At 36.1% G+C, this 22,076-nt stretch overlaps 1 protein-coding gene across 1 annotated transcript in view; it reads right to left on the bottom strand.

Annotated features, from left to right (window-relative positions):
- Positions 1-13,125, bottom strand: part of LOC5572515 (probable basic-leucine zipper transcription factor Q) — a 42,614-nt gene extending 29,489 nt beyond the window's left edge. Inside the window, exon 1 of the mRNA XM_001660404.2 lies at positions 12,831-13,125. The gene's annotated coding sequence lies outside the window, so the exon portion shown is untranslated. The remainder of the gene's footprint in view (positions 1-12,830) is intronic.
- Between the last annotated feature and the right edge of the window lie 8,951 nt (positions 13,126-22,076).

The raw sequence follows: 22,076 nt of genomic DNA, 5'->3' as shown, positions 1-22,076 counted from the left end.
CCTGATGCTTTCCAATCTTAACTTCTTATAATTCTATATAAATTCAAAATGTTGTTATTAAAAACTTTAAGGTGATTATAAAACAAAAACTAACTTTGAATTTTCAAGTGCAAAAGAGTAGAGAATCTGACAACAGTACGCGGTGAAAATCAATCAAATTACTTGCTTGCTGGTGGTGACCAATGAGGTAAGTTTTCAACGTAGAGCGCTGTTGAGTTCTCAAATCTTGTGCTTTTGAAAATTTGAGGTGTGGCTTTTTCTATAATCACCTTAAAGTTGACTTCTTATCACGATGAGAGTGGTTTCAACAAATTGGACAGATAAAGTTAGGTATCTAGGATAAAAATGTAACTTTCAAAAATCAGACTGAGGACATTCAAGCGAAATGTAAAAAATAACCTTTGACCGTCGGTTTCGGCTCGTAAAAAAATCTCGTGTGAAATCTCTAAAAGATTCTTGAAGAATCCCACGGTTTTGGAGTCTCTACTGTAGATTTGCTTTTTTAATCAACCTATATTAATATCTTATCAAACTATCGTAAAATCAAATACAACATTATGAAGTCATAACTGTTCAGGTAATTTAAAAAGAAATAAAAATAAAACATCCAAGATTTACCTAGGTAAAATTTATCTTATTTTGTATAGACACCATAAATTTGTGCAAAACTGATAAGAGATGCGTCTAAGAAATGTTACGTCATCTTCACAGTGATAGTGAAATAATTTACTAAAAATTAGCAGTCTACTGTTGTTACGTGAGAATGGTTTTGCGAACCCCTGGACATCTGTCGGACTTAGGTTTAGTATGTGTTTTTCAAACTTCGGTGTTTTTGGCTTTGCTTTGTGACAGTTGACAGCTGCGTATGCATAAACAATATGCTTACAAACAAAGCTGGAGTAGAACATATTCTGTTCAATAAGCGAAAACACCGAAATGTAAGTAAATGTTGTAATGTCATAATATATTTAATATTAACTATAAAATTTAGCTTTATAGCATTGGACAGATAAACACCGCTGTGATTGATTTGTTCTGCTGAAAGAACGGTGCCCTTCGCCGCGTTTGTAACAACTGTGGTGTACAATAATAATCAAATATGTGAAAATCAGATTTTTATCTGCACTAATCTTCAAATAGCAGTATGGTGAAGTCGTGCCCATATTTTCTCAACATTTTTGTTCAATCTGTTTCTAAACTACTGTCAACCCTCCATGAGTCGATATTGAAGGAACCATCCACTCATGCAAAAAAAAAACAAGTAATGGAATAAAAGTCTTTGGAAAGCTGCTATGATATCAGGACATTACTCTGTTGTTGTGCAGTTGTTGAACAAAACTATGCAGAGGGTGGTGAGTTTGAATCCCGCCGGTTGAAGATCTTCTCAAGTTGGGAATTTTCTAGACTTTCTAAAGCATAGAATATATTCGAACACGATATACAAATGAAAAAAAAACGATTGGCAGTTGAAGCTCTCAGTTAATTACCGCAGAAATGCTCATAAGAACACTCAGCTGTGAAGCAGGCTATGTCCCAGTATAGGGACGTACAGGGTTGTTACGGGAAGTCTCCATTGCTTTGCTATATCGATACATTTTCCACTAGACTCCCCCACCAATATTCCGGCGTTACATCGGAGATGAGTGAAAGGCACCCATCATAATGAATGACAGCCTATCTTCTGCGATGGCTAACGGGGACGATGACTGATGATGACGGTAGGCAATCGTCAGTCAACAGGCTCTCTAACGGCGACCGCCCGACGAGATGAAGTAAATTGAATTAAAATTTGAATGAAAACCGTGCCGGACTTTCCGGAGGGGATTAAAATTTGGACAAATGTGGTGCTTCATCAATTTTTAGTCGACGCACTTTGGAAACGCGCTGCTGTGAAATGAGATTTAGCTGTTGGCGTACATTGGAAAACGAAAAAAAAGAAGAGTTGCATTCATTTCAGCAAATAATTCATTTCATTGGAAAGTTTTTAATGGCTACAACCGACTCTACTTTTTCCACATGGAGCAAGCTGAAATAAACTCCAATAAAACTCAAATAAAATGCGCTGCTGTAACTATGCAGATTTATACTGCCAGTTAGTAAATCTGCATCTGTGGACGCAACTTCTGGGATTTTATTTCTCCTGATGAATTATTAGCACCGAAGACAGATTGCAAACTACCGCCAACCGTCGCAAACATCTTTCGAAATAGCTTATTCCGTCTTGTAAGAAAGTTTTATCCACCGAAACGTCCCCCGGGAAGGCGACAGTGACAGGACGGCAACCCCTTTTTAATCATCATAAATTTTATTCTTTCCACTCAACACTGGTTTCGTTTTACAACAGCAGCGCGGAAAAGCTTCCCGCCAAGTGCAGAACCGAGTCCGGGAAAAACTTGGCCGCATTAATTGCACCAAACCGCGACGGATTGCTTCTTGGTATTTCGCTTGCCTGCTTCCCCTTGACTCACTGTGTTTGTTTTCCACACAGATTTTCTCAGGAGATTTGAAAAAAAAATCAATTTCCAGCCGCAAGGCATAAATCACCCTCGCATTCCGCGCGCGTTCGCCGGTTGACATTATTAGGCAGAATGGATATCTTCGCGGTTTTGAGCTCGTTTTCGACACGATGATGATTTAGAGCTGGAATGAGTCGGGTATGGGTGGGGACGATTATTCATTTCCAGGAAAATTGATCTAAAGGAGGCTAAGTGCGCGGCTGCGATTTTTTAAAATTTAAGTTTTTCTTTTTAATCAATATTTTTTTGAAACATGCTTTTTATCTCCAAATCGAATTATACATTCCGTGACTCACAGCCCACATTTGCTCTCTGTAATAGCATGGGAAGCATAGTTTTTTTATTGTGATCATTTTGGTTATTTTAATGATTTATTATAGGGCAAGAATAGACAAGAAGCATAACCTAAGAAAAAGATAACTATATCTTACCATAGAGTAATACGTGGCAAAGATTCGGAACACCTAACATTCCCAAGAAGCTATCTATTAAAGCAAAAGCATAAGCATAAAGGGCGAACACGAAATTATTGCGACACTGAAAATGTAATGCCTACTTTCGTATAATGTTTAGAATCGAACCAAAATTTCAGGGTAGTTTTATACATATATTCACTTCAAAAATCAAAAGAAAAGTTAATCGATGGAGCCTTGAGTGTAAAATTGATGGCATTTTCGTTTAAGGCTTCCGTCAAAGCCTTTACGTTGTCATCCGGTACCAGTTTCTCAGTTTTTTTTTTTCTATTTTCTTAACATGTCCTTCTTGTCTTTGACTGTCTTCTTACTCTTCCGAAGTTCCCGCTTCATTATTGCCCAGTACTGCTCCACCGGGCGCAGCTCCGGACAGTTTGGCGGATTCATATCCTTTGGAACAAAATGGGCAGAATTGGCCTCATACTCTCAGGGAACGTTTAGGATAGTGGCATGATGCCAAATCTGGCCAAAATAGCGGAACTTTCTTTGTGCTGCTGCATGAACCACAAATGGCGCTTCTCGAGGCTCTCAGATTTGTAGATCTCGCCATTTACTGTCCCCTTACTGTCACAAAAGGCTCACTCCTTAGTTCGCAAGAGCAGATGGTCTGCCAAATGAGATATTTGGAGACGAGCTTCGACATTTTTTTTCTTCTTAAATTTGCCGTCCACATCGATCTTGCTCTTGCCGGTAAAAAACTCCAACCCCGGAATTTTCTTAAAATCGGCTTTTATATATGAGGGGCTTGGGATTAACTAACCATTCTCAATGTGCACAATTCGAGAGCTCGAAATATAATGAAGTCAATAACAGCACCGGCACGTCCTTACGGCCATCGAGGAAGGGAAGGGATCCCAAGTAGCAATGTTAATTTTATGCTATTCTTGAATACACCAATTCTATAAAACTAGAAATAAAACCAGTAATTCTACAAACCTACACTAACCCAATGATAAACCTCTCACAAGACTTAAGTGGCCCATACTAGCGACGGTGTTGGAGAGCAACTGTCAAGTATCTCTTAAAACTTGTAATCATCACTTATGACAATCCTCAACACTTCCATAAACCTTCCAGAAGTAGTTCTCAAGACAAGTTATACTCACAATATATTTATCATGTTGGTTTGGCTAACGAATTTATAAATACTTCTTCATAATGGATGGATTCTCTCATCATGGCTCCCTTGCCATCAGCATCGATAATTACATGGCGGTAGTTTTACTCATCACCATCATAGGACCATGATAAATTTTGCTGAACTCGGGCAACAAATATCATTTGAGAGTTCATAGGCTTAAGGCTAACTTGATGAAGACAAACTGATCTTCTTGAAGAACGTGATAAGATTCGTACGTTTTATTCAAGAGAAGCACATTTTGACGTTTGTTTATTTACACTTTTCGTTTTTGAAGAAAAGCGTTCATGCTAGATTTTGTTACAGCATGAAATTTAAAGCAACAAAACGACTAAAGGTAAGTATTTCCTGCTGTGGATAACTTCTTAATAAGGCCCAGATGTTCAGCAGGAAAAGCAATCGGACATTTAACCACATCCAGCAGTCCACCTTGCAAGGAGGTGTCTAGTGGTCCAGTTCCGCTCCTATATCATGGCCAAGAGGAGGTAGACCACTGGAACTGGTTTTTTGGGTTAGTTAGTTAGTTGGGTAGTTGTGCGCCGTGAGTTCAACAACGACTTCCGTGAAGAACAGATCGAAAATCCACGCAAAGCGCTCCGTAAACGATAGGATTCATAATACTACAATCAATAATGTACATATTAGTGCGTTGATTGATGGGGGAGAAATTTATGATGTTCTCGGCTAAGAGTTCTTACTCTCGCTCGAGCGCGTTCTTACAGATAAGTACAAGAGTTTCATAAAAATGTTGTCAAGGTCACTTGTTCTTATGGAAAATGGAGTTTTATGTAATGCATCTGAAGAGTTCTTGAAGAGGTATTTAAAACCAAAAACGGTTCAAGATCATTTCTACTGTGTGAAAATCACTATAGAACCAAGAAGAATATGCAAATCTACGATAATACTATCATAAAAATAAATAAAGCCCCTTAGAATCTAAATTGTTACTTGGGTAGTGTGACTACCGCTGTTACTAGAGAACGAGATCACCTCTTCATCTCCACGGTTATCACAGGAAGGATTTTTATTAGTGGGAAGGGTTAAAAAGTTACATGATCAGATCAGGATTCACCTTGAAAAGTGATTTTAAATAAAATTATTCTTGTGGCTTCACTATAAACGTAGACAAATGTATGTCGACACCTGTGGTGACAAACTATAAAAAAATGAATATTTTCATTTTCATTTGATTAGTATTCTTGATAAAAGCTTTTGCCTACACACGGAATGACGAACCATTCATTATTTATGTATTTAATTCACAAACATGGCAAATTATACTATGTTAACCACTGCTATAGTTGATTGTGCTAAAGTCTACAATATCTGTATACCTGGCCACGTCATTTTATATCATCGCTTTTGAATCGTAAAACTCAAAATTTACTTGGTGAAACGCCCGGAAACAAAACTGCTTCCATAAATAATGAATGTAGCAAAACTTGTCGGAATACGCATATATTTTCATATCGAATATCAATTTTTGAGTTAATATATGATAATAATAATAACCTTTACAGGGGCCTTCCTTAGCCGAGTAGTTAGAGTCCACGGCTACAAAGCAAAGCCATGCTGAAAGTGTATGAGCTCGATTCCCGGCCGGTCTAGGATCTACGAATGCGAAAATGGCAACTTTGGCAAAGAAAGCTCTCAGTTAATAACTATGGAAGTGCTCATAAGAACACTAAGCTCAGAAGCAGGCTCTGTCCCAGTGAGGACGTAATGCCAGGAAGAAGAATAACATTTACAGAACGTTAATATGAATTTTTTTACTTTACCTCCCAAAAAAGATATATGCTGTTATTCGGGCCTTTCCCAAATTTCAGTTTAATTTCCCTGTCATAATACATTATCTCATAATTTTATACGTTTCATCCATTTTATGTAATCTTTGTGCATTAATGTGCCAAACTGAAGCATTTGCAGATATTTTGATTGTTTTGCTTTGAAAATTTAGTGCGAACATTTGTTCCAAAGCCGACGCACAGTGCTTCGAATGTATGGGACGTCGGGACAGAAATCAAAGCTTCCGCTATAGACGTTTAAGCTCAATGATGTTTGTAGGAAAGTGGTCAGGAGTCATAAGGACTATAATTTACATAAATGACATGACCTATGTGATAAACGTATTCGCATAAGTGACATAAGCACCAATTTGTATATTTGACTTCGTAAAGATGGGATTTTTTCTAGACAATGTTGAATATGGTAAATTAGATATCAGCAAAAATAGCTCACAACTAATTGACCTCATGAGTGGCGTAAACGCCAAACAATCATAATGCCAAACTATCACAGACAAAATTAAAATACTAAATCACTTGTTGTAAAAGATCGTTTATGTCAAGTTTATTATAAAGATTCTTTTGCGAAGAGATAAAAACAACAATCTTGATATTGCAATAGATGATGTATCGTCACAACTTTTTGTTTTCAAGAAATTATAGAATCGATGCGTGTAGCATATATGTAAGCAAATCCCTGTGACTGTTTAAACTATACAAACATGTCTACATCAAACAAAATGTTTCCAACTTATGACTAATGTTAACTTTTCTAATCTCTGACTGATGGTAATCAAATAATTGAAGAAGTCGACCCTGTATTTGAGTGAGTGCGGCAATTTTTGACGTTATGAAATATGTAAATGAACCCTAATGAAAAAAAAATATTATTTCACTGTACTGTTTTAAAGCAGAGCAATGCAGGTGATTTCAAGTTATTCAATCTATATTCATTTTACGAAGTTATTCAGCAATACATTGCTGAGAACCGTGGGTTCTAATCCCACCGGCCGAATTTCATCCAAAAATGCATGAATGTAAATGCAAAAATGATTAATTAGCAAAAAAGCTCTCAATAAATTACAGCGGAAATGCTTATTAGAACTCTATGCTGAGAAGCTGGCTCTGTTATGATTGGGAGGTAACGTTAAGATGAAAAAGTTCACTTTATTTATAATAAAAAGTGCTTCTAATGCAAAAATGTTTGATTAGCAAAAAGTTCTCGTTAAATTACTGTGAAAATGCGTATTAGCACACTGAGCTGAGAAAACCCTTCGTTCCAGTTGGGAAGTAAAGCTAAGCAGATGTTCACTGTAGTAATAATATAAATTGCTTGCCCCGCTCCTGTACAAACTTCACAGGAGGCTAAGCAGGTGATCATTTCGTTTCAATAGATCATCATTGCAAATTTGTTCAAAAATACCGCAAGACAATCATCCGCAAAATCGAACGAGCAGACCGGAGCAGCTGGAATAATTTTCAGTGTTCAACAGGCATCCTAAATAAGAACTGATGCAAAAATCAGAGAGGTGTTTTGAGGTGATTTTTTGTTTCAGCTGTTTGAAGTTTTGGTAGTTATTATATTCTATGTAAAAATGGGAGCTTCAGCTCTTACAACATTCCTGTAGGAAAAAAATCACAATCACAAACAGAATTGTTTATTGAACTTATTTAGTTTGGTGCTTACCATTTCGATTATCACTTGAAAAAATATCATAGTAAAACAAAAGCGCTACAAAAGATAAATTGTAATTCGATCGAACTAACAGAATCCACGCCAATTAATCAATCTGTTGAACAACTTGGGTTTCACGTAAAATCAAATGCACATTACAATCAATTACACAGCGTAACAAAAATGACATTTTTGCGTGTCTCAAGGATCAAATTATTTGTCTCTAGTAGATTTTGGGTCGCTGAATTTGATGCCGTTCTCAGAAATGTTCCAGCATGTCACAACTTTTAGCTACAGGTAGCTAAAGTTGTATAAAACACAGAATTTATTAATGTTTACATGGAATTCAAAGTATAGTTTATCAAACTTGTTTGTGATTCAGTCCACCAATCATGCAAAATAGGACTTGAACTTTCAATTAAGATATAATTTTATTGTAAATTTTACCATTATATTCAGTTTAAATCGATTTTTTCAACATGCTGGCAATCTCCATATAAAATTCTTCGTTTCTCTTATATAGCATAAGACAATATTTTTCAGAAACACCAAAAAATAACATTTTACCAGCAGAAGAATTATGAACTTTGTTGAAAAGTATTGTTTAACACATGTAGTTTGAATTTTGTGACAAATTAAACAAATGAATTGCCATACAAGTTGAAAAACTTGTATGCAAGTTGGCTTAAATCGTCAAATTTAGCATTTTTAACAGTCAATATCTCAAAAACTAGACGTGCTATGATATTTTTGAAAACGGAAATGGATTCAGTAGCCCCTAATTGAGTAAATAGTGGTATATTGATGCTTGAGACAAAAACGTGTTCCGCAGTGTTATAATTTAAAATTGAAAATCTTACTAAAGTTTCTCTGATTTATTCAAACTTTTACCATCCAAAACTCTTATTGAACTGTTTTTCAATATTATATCAGAGCTCTGAACACTTCATTCAAGCTTCGTAGTACTTTGATGAAATTGTTTATGTTTATATCTGTTAACAGTTAACATACACATACAAAATGAAGTACTCGAAAGTGAGTTTATTCTACTCTATTCGGTTCGTGCGTTAACCTAATTTTGAGTTATGGGGTAGAAGTTGTTTTCATTTGTAGCCATGCGAAAAAATGCCTACTGGCAGATAAAAAAAAACTCAACTTCCAGTACTATGGCATTTACTCAAATTTGAGGTAACGCACTAAGGTTCGGGTTTTGGGTTATTTTCTTTTCGCTGTCTAACAACAATAGAAGGAGCGAATAAGATAGAGAGAGAAAAATAATTCAACAATAGGTTAAAAAATACTGAAATATGGGTTTTCCATTTTCTCCGTGTAGGTGTCAAACCCATACAGTGTTGCCAGCCTTTTGAAACCATTTCGAGCTTTTGCCCCTAATTGTTCAATACAAATCGTGTTGATCTGTTTTTCTTTCTTGGACCTTTCACACATTAATAAGTTATGAGTTTCGCAATTTTGCTTTTTGCCGGAAAATTTACGAAACTTCGCGAAATTAGTTAAATTTTGATAATTACACGGTGTCTTTGTGGAGCAACTTTATTACAAAAAAAAATAGGTAAGTCTGAAATTTTATACTAAAAACAATTAGATTTGTCTCTTTCATTTGCGACCAAAATCAAAATAATCGGTCGGGGGGTCCAGAACATTTTTTTTAATTTTGTGTAAAGTGTTTATGGATATGTGTTGTTGTAACGACGCACATTGCGTGGAACGTATGGAGGTACGGGACAAACTGCAAGATCAAACCATTTGAATACCTTGGCATGGAAATTAAAGTTGTTCTTGGTCAAAAGAGCTGTGATAAGCATAAATGACATATGATATACGCATAATCGCAAAACTGTCTCAAGCATCATTTTAATTATTTTCCACGAAAACCCTTGAAAATCGTACCTAAATTGATCATAATGGTGTAAGAAGTTATTAGGAAATATTTCTCGCATAACTTATGATCTCGTCCTAAGGTGAAGATGCATCGAAGTCAAAACTCGAATTTTCAAGAGCACAAATCTAAAGAACCAGACAACCTTTTACGTCGAACATTTTATTGATTGGTCGACACCAGCGAGTTACCGGTTGTCTGCTTCTCTAGACGGTTCCGGGTCATTTGGCCGAATGCCGTTTGGCCGAACGCCATTTGGCCGAAAGGGTCATTTGGCCGAATGCCATTTGGCCGAAAGGGTCATTTGGTGAATGCCATTTGGCCGAATGCCGTTTGGCCGAAATTGAAAACAATAGTGAACTACAGTTAGCAATGCTGGAAGAAGAAAATCCTAAATGCATATATTCTACTTCTCTGCAAGCGGTCATAGGTGCCAGCAGAGGTTTTCGCATTGCATTTGTAGTCAGCTTTCGACAGTTACTAAAACGGTTTACGATTTATTCATACTTTTGTAGCATCGGTTTGCTCTTATGCTTCGAATCGTACTAAGTAAATTAATTCATAGTTCTAGTAAGAAGGAGTTTAAGCTTCTTCTTTTCACAACGGCAAAACAGTAAGAGTTAATCTTGGATTTAATAAAATTTTCATGAGCGTCCAATAGACTACGAAAAATATTCAAATATGAAAGAACAGCCTATGGTCAAAAGAAAGAAGAATCTCTTATAAAAATGTAAGTGAGTGTAATGCAAATAATTATTGTATCAGTATAGCTACAAAGAATTGCCGATGATTTAAAGAAGGTAAAATTCCCATTCAAAAATAACCTTAATTATCGCCAATATTTATGGAACCAGTACAAATTGAAAGAATAGCCTATGTTCAAAATAAGGAAAAATTTCTGATGAAAATCACTTTAAACCCTAGCAGCATAAGCATAGCAAAGATAATCAATTAGGACGGAATTAAAAGGTACAAGGTACTCCAATCTTCTTTTTTTTTGTTTCCTTAGCATACCGTTGGTAACCCAGAAACGAACCAACTAATCAAGTCTTGGCGCGAGTTCACAACTTCGTCCTGAATTAACGGATCGTTTTAATTATTCTCTCAGAGCACTAATAAAGCGACAAACATGACGTTCGGCCACATCATAAAAAAATAGCCGATCAGTTATTGGGCCACACCTATGAACACTCATCAGCGTTGAAGCAATTTGATTAATTTTTTGTTCGTGATTCGGCCGAACGGCATTCGGCCTAACGACCCGTTCGGCCAAACGGCACTCGGCCAAATGGCGTTCGGCCAAACGGCATTCGGCAAAACGGTGTTCGGCCAAATGGCCGGACACCCTCTAGACTTGTGTTTTTGAAAATTCCTTAAAACCCTTAAAACCATTGGTAACTGAGTATGTAGCTCGTTGTTATTAAACAGATAAACGGACCAAAATAAAAACTGTCACCGCTGGGAGACAGAGGAGGATCTTCTCTTCATCGTAGCATTGTGAAATAAAGTGTAAATCCATTCGTTTGCTCAGTAATAACAAGCTACATACTTGGTCACCTATGGTTTTTAGGACGAGATCATACATTATGCGAATTTTCTCTTTTTACTCGTAGATACAAAAGTGAAATACCGGAATCTTTTCAAATGTATTACATACTTGCACATAAATTACAAATCTTGATAATTTAATTTTTTTATTGGAAATAGTTGCTTTATTTGTTATTCAAATATGTGAATACTTATAGATGGATAACAGTTTTATAAAATGACCGGTCGCATTTGAAAAAAAAAGCGCTGAAATCTTTACTAATATCCATTTTCCAGTAATCCTAGTATACTTAAATATTTACTTACAGATATACATACGTACATTCATTTAAATATACATCCAAACATATGTACATTAGGGCGATTCAAATTTGAAAACTGTTTGAAAATCCAATCTCCCATATGCTCCTTAGCATCGTTACCATAAAAATAGTGTTCTGTGAAATTTTCAGCTTTCTAGGTGGTGATTTAAAGGTGGCCCAAAGACAATGTAGGTCTACATGGAAATTACTATGGAGAATTTTTGAGAAATGTTCCAAACACGCTATTACTGTAATGTAAGAAAAAACTTATTATCCCATATTGAAAACTCATTCTTCTACCATAAGAAAGAAAAAAAAAATTATCCATATTTATTCAGGTTTTTTTTTATTTTAATATTACAAATTTAGGTAAAAATCAAATAAACAAAATTAAAAAAATGTCAAGATTCCTACACAGTAAGAATAACTTCTTGCCTTTCAAATACGCCACAGAGAGTTTCATTTAGATTTGTAATAACAGAGATGTGGACTAAACACTTTTATATGTTTTCCACCCTCTAGAAATTTTTGCACGAGAATAAAGCGAAAAATGACAGTTTTACCACTTCACTCTAATGAAGTTCAAAAGCTGGTGTAGGCTGGGTGCCTTTTTATGATTTATCACATCTAGTAAGAGTTCCATACAGCCCAAGTATTTCTGGTCCTACTTTTTCGCCATTTATTAATTTTATCGAAACGTTTCACAGAATGTGAAATTGTAAATTTGTAAACTACAAAGTACGTGGACTATTTACAGTGAAAACAATACGTTAAAAAGTTTCAATATTTGCATGAATAAAATGTGAATACACTGTGATGTATCGATGAATATTTTAATAAATAATTGGCAAAACAATCCATGATGTCATAACATTTTCATAGCATGCATTTCAAAACACACTGAGAAATTTTATACTGCAACTTTAAATACTTTGAAATCTATGGAAGATATATTTGAAAGATGACTTTGTATTTCGTAACTATAAACAAACATCTATAAAAATGCCACAATTAACATTATTTTTACAAATCACAATCCTAATATTCATTCCTAATTCAAAAAGCATCCCTTCAAACATTTAACAAATGTGGAAAATTATTATTCGGAGCCATTCATAAACCTCGTGGTATCTTAAGAAAAGTCTATCTAGAAAATGCTATAAATCACAATACAACAATAAAATATAATTAAACTCTATAATAACTAATGAGTTTAAAACACATTTGCAAAATGTGATTACAAGTTTTCTGTAAAAGATTTTTTTTTTAAACTAAGGGTGGAAGAGCTGGAAGAGTACCAATTTTCAACCTATCACTAGTTTTCGACACATTCATACGATTTTGGCCTACTTTATATGAAAATCCGACACAGAATTCTTGCATTTCAGATGTTAGTGCTTTTCCCCTGCTTTCTGCATATAAAAGTGTTGTTTTTTATATTCATGAAACAGCATGTGTAAAAAAAAAATCGAATACAATTAACATCTAACAACGTACCTCCTAACGTTCTAATTTGAACAAATTTGCCGGCGCTTCTCACTTGTTGGCGTATAAAAATCACTAAGCGTGCTGTCGTCCTTTACCAAATCACATTTCACCACAAACAGTTCTTCCTTCGACACTGCCAAGAACAGAACTGAACACCGGACCGTCCCACTTAGGTGCGAAGTATCCTTCCAACGACCAAAATTCTATCGCGGCACGACAAGACACCATACGAAAACCGCAGAATTTTGCGTCACCGTACCGAACCGTTTCGCCACACAGTTTAAAATGAAATGAATCTCCGGCTCAGACTTAAAAACCAACAAACCAACAGCGACGAACCATTCTCCTTCCGTTTTATCCGAGAGCAGGACCGGAGGAACAACCGTAACAGCATGCTAGGATATTGTATGCATATCTCTGCTCCTACCTCACTCACTCACTAACCATAGCAAGCGCGAGATCCAGTTCTATACAATTGCCAGGATCCGGAGGCAGCATTTCCACTCACCCAGCGCTCGCACCATCACGAAAAGGACGCACAGTGGTTTGATTTAGAATATGCCTGCGAGAAAAGAATTGAAAATCCTATAATAGGGTCCTAAAGCCCTGTCCCAATTTTAGTGCCAAACGCTTAAGTTTAGGCCAAAAACACATGTTTACTCAATTTTATAATGTTTTCCGTTGGTTTAAGCCCAAAAACATTTTTTTTATATTTTGTCACATCCTTTGGCTTGAACTCAAATTTTGGGTGTATTTTGTTTTCCGTGTCCCTTACGAAATGTCAGATAGGAACAACCCCAGTGGTCGAACTAAAACCCCTGTGGTGTTTTTGTCGACTAAGCGAACGTCAAACATGATCTTAAGTGTCAAGGTTCATTTATGGACCAAATTTTTAAATTAAAGTTTAAACATGATATAGCCGTTATTTGAGCGGGAAAAATTGCTAAAGTAGTTACAGTAACATGCTTTTTCGTGTTGTTGAATAAAAACAAGATTTCATTAAAAATTTTAGGACCCAATTGTTTTAGGTTTTGGATTTTAGCCACGAAAGCGATGGAGTAGCCGCTAAAAATATTACCGATCAGAGAAAACTACTTTCATTTTTGTGGTTTTGGCCCACTGAGGCCTCGAACCACTGTGGGGCGGGAGGAAAATCACACCGGCAAACAAAAAAGGCAGCAGGAGCTCACCACCCCTTCGGCTTCGGCTCAACAGTTTGGATATTATTGTCATGTTGGCATCAACCGCAGCAGCAAAGCATGCATAGAGAGAAGAATATCGTCATCATCATCGACGTCATCGTCATCGTTTATCCTCGCGTGTGGTTCAAAATCATCTGATGGTTTTCGAAGAGTGATGTGACGAGTGGCTGGCAGTTGTTTGGACACAGCAGGATCGTCATCATCGCCAAGACAAGTGCCATCAAGCGTGGTGAAAATCAACCCACCGACGGCAGCAGGACGAGCGGAACGATAGCACGTTGCGAATCGTAGTCGGCGTCGGCGTTGTTGTGGAGATTGCGACAATCAAGCAAGACTTATTATGATGGCGAGCAAATCGGTGATGTTGAAGGATTTTTTGGCATGTTTAGCAGTAAGGTGGGGTGGGAACTTGCGGGAAAGATTAGTGATTCGACTACAGTGAAATCTCCATGACTAGATATTGACGGGGGCATTAAATCAAAATATAATTTATTATATACTAGTAGACCCGGCAAACTTCGTCTTGCCATCAAGTAGGCTGTTGAAAAATGTCATGGGAGCACCCATACAAAATAACATATTAGTACTCCCCTGTTTCACCAAATTTTCCGAAAACTTTCCTAAACTTTTTCGTTGCACGAACACGTCGGTACCCTTCAAGAAGACAACAGTGAAAGAATTGTGGAAATATGTTGTCCCGTTCTTGAGCCATTTCGTGACATACAAACACCACTCCATTTTTATTTAGATAGATTATTCATATTCCTCTCCCCTCTAAGAGCGGCATTATTTTCTTACCAGGAAAAAATATTTAAATTGTAATAAAATTTTTCGATTTTTTTTGCATCATTTTACCACAACTTTCGAAAAACCGTATAGGGGAAGGAGTGGTAAAATGAACACCTTAAGGAAATCATCTTGTTTCTGATAGAAACACGATAAATTTGTATAGTTCTATTGCACAACATCAAAAATAGGGATGTAATCTATAGCAGCGACATGGATTCAGACTAAAATAGCTAAATTTTCACATGTTTTCATCGCTATCAAAAAGCGATGCAAATGTTCATTTTACCTGCACTATGTGGGTAAAATGAACAGCGATTGGTGGTAAAACGAACACCATGCAAAAAACGCGAGCAAAACAAATGTTTCTGAAAATTTTCATTTGTGCTTATTCTGCGCGGCGTGTGAGTAGAAACGAGTCTCTCTCACCGCGAGTGACGTGAGACGACTAATGTTAATCAAATGGGAGCGAGTCGACAATTGTCACCTCATTCGACACGTCTCACCTCACACGCCACGCAGAATAAGCACAATTGTCCCACCGAAAATACATCCATTAATGATTGTAACCTATTCAATAAGAATTCTTAAGGTATCAGATTCGCCATCGTATCATAACGATATTTACCTCACTGAAAAAACTCAAGTCTTCCGAGCTTTAGCTTTTAAGTTACGGCAGTTCGAAAACGTGGTTTTCTAAAATATTAATTTCGTTGATATTTTCACTTCAATTGACCTACGTATCAACTCGAACACTCAGATTTATGCTCTAAATCGTCCGTGCGTGATAAAAATTCATCGAAATTTGTTTTTTCTTGGTAAAAGTCACGGTGTTCATTTTACCACCCCTGTTCATTTTACCACCACTTCCCCTACTAATCATGAAAATAAAAAAAAAACCTAATTTTCAGATGTCTTTGAGACAATTCAAGCGATTTGAATGATTTTTTTTTTCAGAGAAGTTTCTTATAACCTAACATTGATAAATTAACAAAAACAAAATTAAGGTCAAATGAATTTCATATGGGGATTGTCGGTCCCCCAAGGAACATCTGAATATTTTGAAGAATAGATAAATTTGCCCTCGGATTAAGAAACCAACAGTGGATATCTTAAGAACAAAATTTCATATATTTTCTTATTGTACTTTGAGGGTTGAAACCCAAAACATGACGGGTCATTAATCATTTTTTAATTGATTTAAATTACCCATCGGATCCTTACTGCTCATGCTACCTCAGCTGCATAAAGATTAATTGACTATAGCCCTGTCTCCTGCACCATCTTTTTCCCAAGGTCCACCGTGATTGTTGGTGATGGACCAAAACCGAAAAACAACCTTCGCTGTTCTCGTCGTTGAGAGCCTGGGTGGAAAATTATTCACAGTTCACCGAGTGATGGCGATTTTCGTCGGTTTGGCACGTTTTCCTTTTTTGTGCGTTGCTTCCTGTCATCAACCTACCAATTTATTTGTTTATAGGCAAACCGCCCCTGTGGTCGCTTCGCTGGCTGATTCCGGCGTAAAAGAAAATCAACAACAAAAACCAATTCGCGCGATCTGCGTCGTATACGTGGTCGTAAAGTGCCACGTGGCATGAAGTGCCTCCACTGCCTGTTGGACGGTTGCATTCGGAGGCCTTTGTGGAGCACATTGGATGAGTTTAATTTAGTAGAAAAGTTGCAACGTTTCATTGCATTTATGAAGTGATCGGCTTTTTGAATGTTCGTTTTTTCGTGCGTTCTTTGTTGACTCAAGGTTTTTGAGAAAGGGATGATATTTGCGTACGAGCAAAGATGGGTTCTTTTCAGATAAGCTATTTGGACTTCCAAGAATCTTTCTATTTATTGTTTCATAAATGATCAGTAAGAGAAAAAATAATATCAAGATGAAAGCAGATAATACCTGAGAAATTGAAAAAAAGGAAGCTTCATATTATGTGACAATTTCACGGCAGGCGATTTCGTTTTGAATTATTTCCGAAGCCTAAAATCATTATGACCGTAGATACGAACGCTGCATTGTGCTCCATTTACAGGACAAGATGCCTTTGGAACTACCGTTTTGTCTCAAATTCCGAACAGACTCATATTCCGAACACTCGGTTTTTGTATGGCGATTTGGTTGAAATGTTTCGCTGAAATATATCACCAAATAACAAGTAAATGGCAGTCAATTGCAATTCAATTTTAACCTTTCCAATATAATTTTCACCTCGGGGGTAGTGATGACTCTCGAGTTTGAGACCAGTAGAACAAGCTCAGATAAATTTATTTGCGAAATTATTCATTTGAATACGATTTATTCGTGCTGTTCGGAATTTGAATCAAGGTGTTCGGAATATGAGACAGAAAAAGCACAGTGTTCGGCATTTGAATCAAAATGTTGTTCCATACTTTTACGAAAAAAACAATACTAAAACTAATTAAATCAACATTATTATTGGTCCACCCAACAGCTAACAGTTAGGCTTTGCAAAGAAATTAAAATTTACACAAATATCAGCCAATTTATGCCAATCAGATGCATTTGAAGTCACTGTTGGCCTTAAGTGTTCGGAATATGAGTCAAAACGGTACATAGTGTGACGTTGATGATTTGGTATTACCGTAATCCGGGGTATCATTGATCAGCGGGGTAACATTGATCGGAATGACTCATCTCGTAATAAGTTGGTATCATCATTTATTGATGAAACATTTCCAAAGCATGAATCTTGCTTCTCTTTCTTATATTTATGTGCTATTGAAAACTAAGATTTTTGCAAAAATTGCGTTAACTTTATGCGTAAATTTGTCAAGTTTGCGAAACAATGGTTTCAATGGTTAAGGATGACACTACCGAAGATTTATGTCTCACATAAGTTCTGCAAGCGATATGAGCAAGGAAAATGCGGTTCTCACTAAAAATGGCATAGCCAAAAATGATTCCGCTGTCAAAACTTTTATAAGTATGTTCAATTAGGCAACATTAACGAATTACTGTTAAGAATGTAGAATTCCCTTAGGAAATTGCCTACCTTTAGGCGTATTTCGCTGTTGGATGTGTTTTTAATATTAGAATGATTCAAAAAGTAAATAAGATGTAAGCGTTTGAACACCATATTCGGCTTCAGGGGCCATTATTTTAGTAAGTAACGACATTTTTAATATTACCGAACGTTGTTTACATGGATGATCAATGTTACCCCATATCAGCTAAATGAAAAAATCACCTAAAACATTTTAATAAACATGCTTAAATCTTCCAAATAACAAAATACAGTATATAGTCACGAGCTATGGGTGGCAGTACTTGTTTTAAAAATATAAAACTCACAACATTTACATTTTTGGGTGAAATATTTAAGAAATATTCTAAAAACTGATCAATGTTACCCCGGATTACGGTACCATCTATTGTAGGAAGACATTTTCCTATAGCACTAAAATAATCTGAAAAGCGATTTGATCAGTAGCATAGTTAGGGGGCTGCGGTGTGTGCGGTCCGCACCGGGCCCCGAGCTCCCAGGGGGCCCAAAATAGTAGTGTGACAATTAGTATGATTCCAAAGAGAAAGTGAGCATGGCAATTATGAGTTTTGAAGGAGGGGCCTCTTGATTAACACTTATTTACTTTAGGCCTAATTTTGGGGTGAGCCGAGGGGCCCCGCAGGATCGTAGATTTTGGCCCAAACTGTTTTGGGGGCCTGTACAAATATTTGTTTTGTAAGCAGATTTACAAAGTTTAATTTTGCAATAAAATGATGATATACATGAGTTGTAAGAATTTTGACATCATTTTCAGATTCAGGAGACCTAAATTTAGATGGTAGGGAAATTTTACATACTAAAATTTGCTTTATTATAAATGATCGATTTCGCCCCAATGAGTCATTTTCAATTTTGAATATTAAACTAATTTTATGAAACGTTAAATTTTATTGCATAAAAAATCGATTACATAAACTGATAGAGATCAATGAAGTACTGATTTTACCGAAAAAAAATTGTCAATTTTTTAATTCCAAAGCAAATCATGTCAAAAAGTTGTGAAAAAGTGATCAATTTGCCCCCGGATTACGGTACAAGCAAATAAAATACAAAAAAGTTGAGAATACATTTTCATTTTTTTTTTCTTTTGAACAATGACAAAAAAGCAACGTTACGTTCTTTATGCTTTTAGATTTTCCTTGGGGTTCTTTGACTTGGAATGCGTTAATACCCTGATAGGGTTAGTGAACGATAATATTTTTTCTCTCTTTCATAATCTTCGCATTTTTGAGGGACGTGGTGACATGAAAAAAAAAATTATATCAGCCTTATATCATCAAACATCTAGAGATAAATTCAGTAGTTATCTGTAAAGCTATTACTCCAGCGTTTCTGCTATTACGTGTATGAATGATTTGTAGATATTGGTTAAGCAAGTATTTTAATGATTATTCCCCAATGGTTCCTCCATGCAACTTATTGTTAATCTAAATTGTTTCAGATTTTTATTTTATTCATCCAAAAATACCCACCAAAAATAATCCAATATTTTCGCCCTTTTTACCTTAAATATATCTACAGGATATTTCTTTAATTTCTGCTGGTAATTTATAGTAAATCATGACATGGATTTTATCAACGTTTTTTAACTAAGCGTATCCAGGGATTCCACCACACTGATTGGCTTTCAAGAATTTTTGCATGCAATTCTAACTGAATTTCTTCAGAATCGTCATTAGCAACAAATCCAGTTGTTTTTCCAACGCTTTCGTGTAAAAACTTTACAAAACATTCTGAGCAATGCCACAACGATATTTTTATTAGTTTCTGAAATAATTGCTTCGGATGTAAAACCACTATAACATAGCTGGCCAGCTAGCGTTCGTATATGGACGTCAATTCTTAGGGTATTTTTACAGAGGTGTCGGAAATTTCAACCCGAAAATTTCAAGGATTCTTCAACAATTTCTACAGGAATCATTCATCAATGTTTCAACCAAAAGACCCACTAAGGAGATCTCTGAACCAGGGACGAAAAAAATCATGCTCACTATACTCAATTCACCGACATTTATGCCACCATCAAAGTAACCGCACCACCACCAGTATGATTGCACCAATGAAGATGGCACAAAAGTAGATGAAAAAACAAACAACGATGCCCGTACGTCGCTGGTGTTTTTGATCATCAGAAGCAGAAGAGTATCAGTTTTAGAAAATTGATTATCATTGAGGTTCATACTAATTAAAAAATATGCTGCTTTACGGGTAATGAACGATCCGATGCACGGAATCGATGATGTTGACGCGTCTTTACTGTGCTTTGTGCAAAAATTACAACTTCCCGAAGCGGAATGTAAAAAAGTCAACCTGTCCAGAATGAATATCATTTTTTGCTTCCGATGATCATAAAGCGGTTGAGTATCAGCAGGGTAAAAGGAAACTGACAATCTTGCGGCAAGCGCTTTGCCAATCTTTGTTGTGTTGTCAAGGCGAGGATAAAAACAAATAAAAATCAACGAAGATTCTACCCAGCAAGTATCAATGTAGGCGAGGGTAGATTGAGTATTTTCGTCCCTGCTCTGAACATTTTCCCCTGTAAACCACTGAAGTTATTTCTTGGCGTACCCTTGGCCAAGAAATCCCGTGGTTTTCTCGAATATTTCTTCACCAATAACTCTGGGGATTCTTCCACGAATAATTTTACTTATTTCAAATATATCCTTTGAGATTTACTTTCAGATTATTTATTCTTGTTTGCGATAATTCATAAGATCATTGGAAATCTGTTTTAAATTTTCCTTATTTTTATTTTTCGTCCTTATTTTTCTCAGGAAGCCCGTCTTAGATTCGTCAATTATCATAATAAGTTGTTCAAGTGATAAGAGCAGTATTTTTTCCAGAAACTTCTTAGCGATTTTAACTATTGTTTCATGATTCCTTTTAAATATTCTTGCAAGATTTCTTCTAAAACTTGTTTTACAAAGAGTGTCTAAAAAAATCCAAGAATTTAAGAAATTCCGTTCCAGGAAAATATTTTCACTTCAGTAGAATCTCTGTATTTCATGTTCCATTTTTTAAGAATACCTATGGGAATTCCTCATTAAATTACATCAATAATTTAATCAAACATGTTATCTAGATCTGCATCAAAAACCACAACAATGAATTTGTCAGTGATTTGCACAAAACTAGAATTTCGGGAATTTGTCAGGCTATTTTACCAGATATTTGCATATGAATTGTTCCATGATTTTTTCAAATAGTTCGGCTTAGAATAACTGTAAGTATACTAGTAACTACCGTACAACACACAGAAAGTTATCAAAGAATACCTTTAAAAATCCTTTTAAACAGAAACATATAGAAACTTCTGAAGCAATTGCTTCATTCATTTTCCTTTTTCTTTATTCCGCAATACAGAAATTGCTTCCTGGCGAAAATTCTGGCTCTTCGTATTTGTGTATTCTTAACAGCAGAAAATGATGTAAAAGGTCATCACAAAATTTAAAAGACAATTTACACCGTCTTCAGCCAAAGGCTGCACAGACTGAACAATCACGAACATTAGGCAACCGACAACACGGAACACCTAGTAGCCCATACGTCTGAACCTGAGACGAGACTCGCGAAGACGGTCTTCTTTTTCTGTGATTGCTGAGTTTTTTCTTATTCCACTTTGTGTTTATACCAATTATGCGCATGCTGTTCAAATCCTCACATGAGCCTCTCAGCAAAAAATGATTGAGTTTGCATCACTTCGAATCATAAATAGCCGTTTGAGTGAAATTTCATGCCAGCAAACGTAGCAGACATTAGAAGTAATTAATCTTCTGCTTAGATTTATCAGCAACTTTGGAAAAAACTGCTCCGCCGACTGAGGTTTTTAATAACAGTTTACTTTGAACACAATACTTTTCACTTTTTCAGCCATAAAAACGGTGGGCTGCATTTGACGTTTCGTGAGAGGGGAATCTGGGCTGCATATGACGTTAATATTTTTCCTCTTCGCGAGTCTCTCTCAGGTCTGAACGACTGAAGCCCTTAACCACACTGCTACGAAGCCTACATTTCCTTCCAAATAATGAAAGTTTTCTATTTAAGTTCGGTAAAGCATTTTTTGTAAACCTCTATTTGAGGGGCCCTCAAATCTACCTCCGCACCGGGCCCCCAAAACTCTAGCTACGCCACTGGATTTGATCAAGATTGTACTGTTGTTTTGAGCAGTCAGTCTTCTGTATGAAGGGTCAAAAATGGGTAAAAATTCACCCGCTTCATTCCGCTAGAAGTGCCTCTCC

Source organism: Aedes aegypti, chromosome 3, assembly GCF_002204515.2.
Source record: "Aedes aegypti strain LVP_AGWG chromosome 3, AaegL5.0 Primary Assembly, whole genome shotgun sequence".
In the NCBI taxonomy this organism is placed as follows: domain Eukaryota; kingdom Metazoa; phylum Arthropoda; class Insecta; order Diptera; family Culicidae; genus Aedes; species Aedes aegypti.
This window is presented reverse-complemented; position numbering and strand designations above follow the sequence as displayed.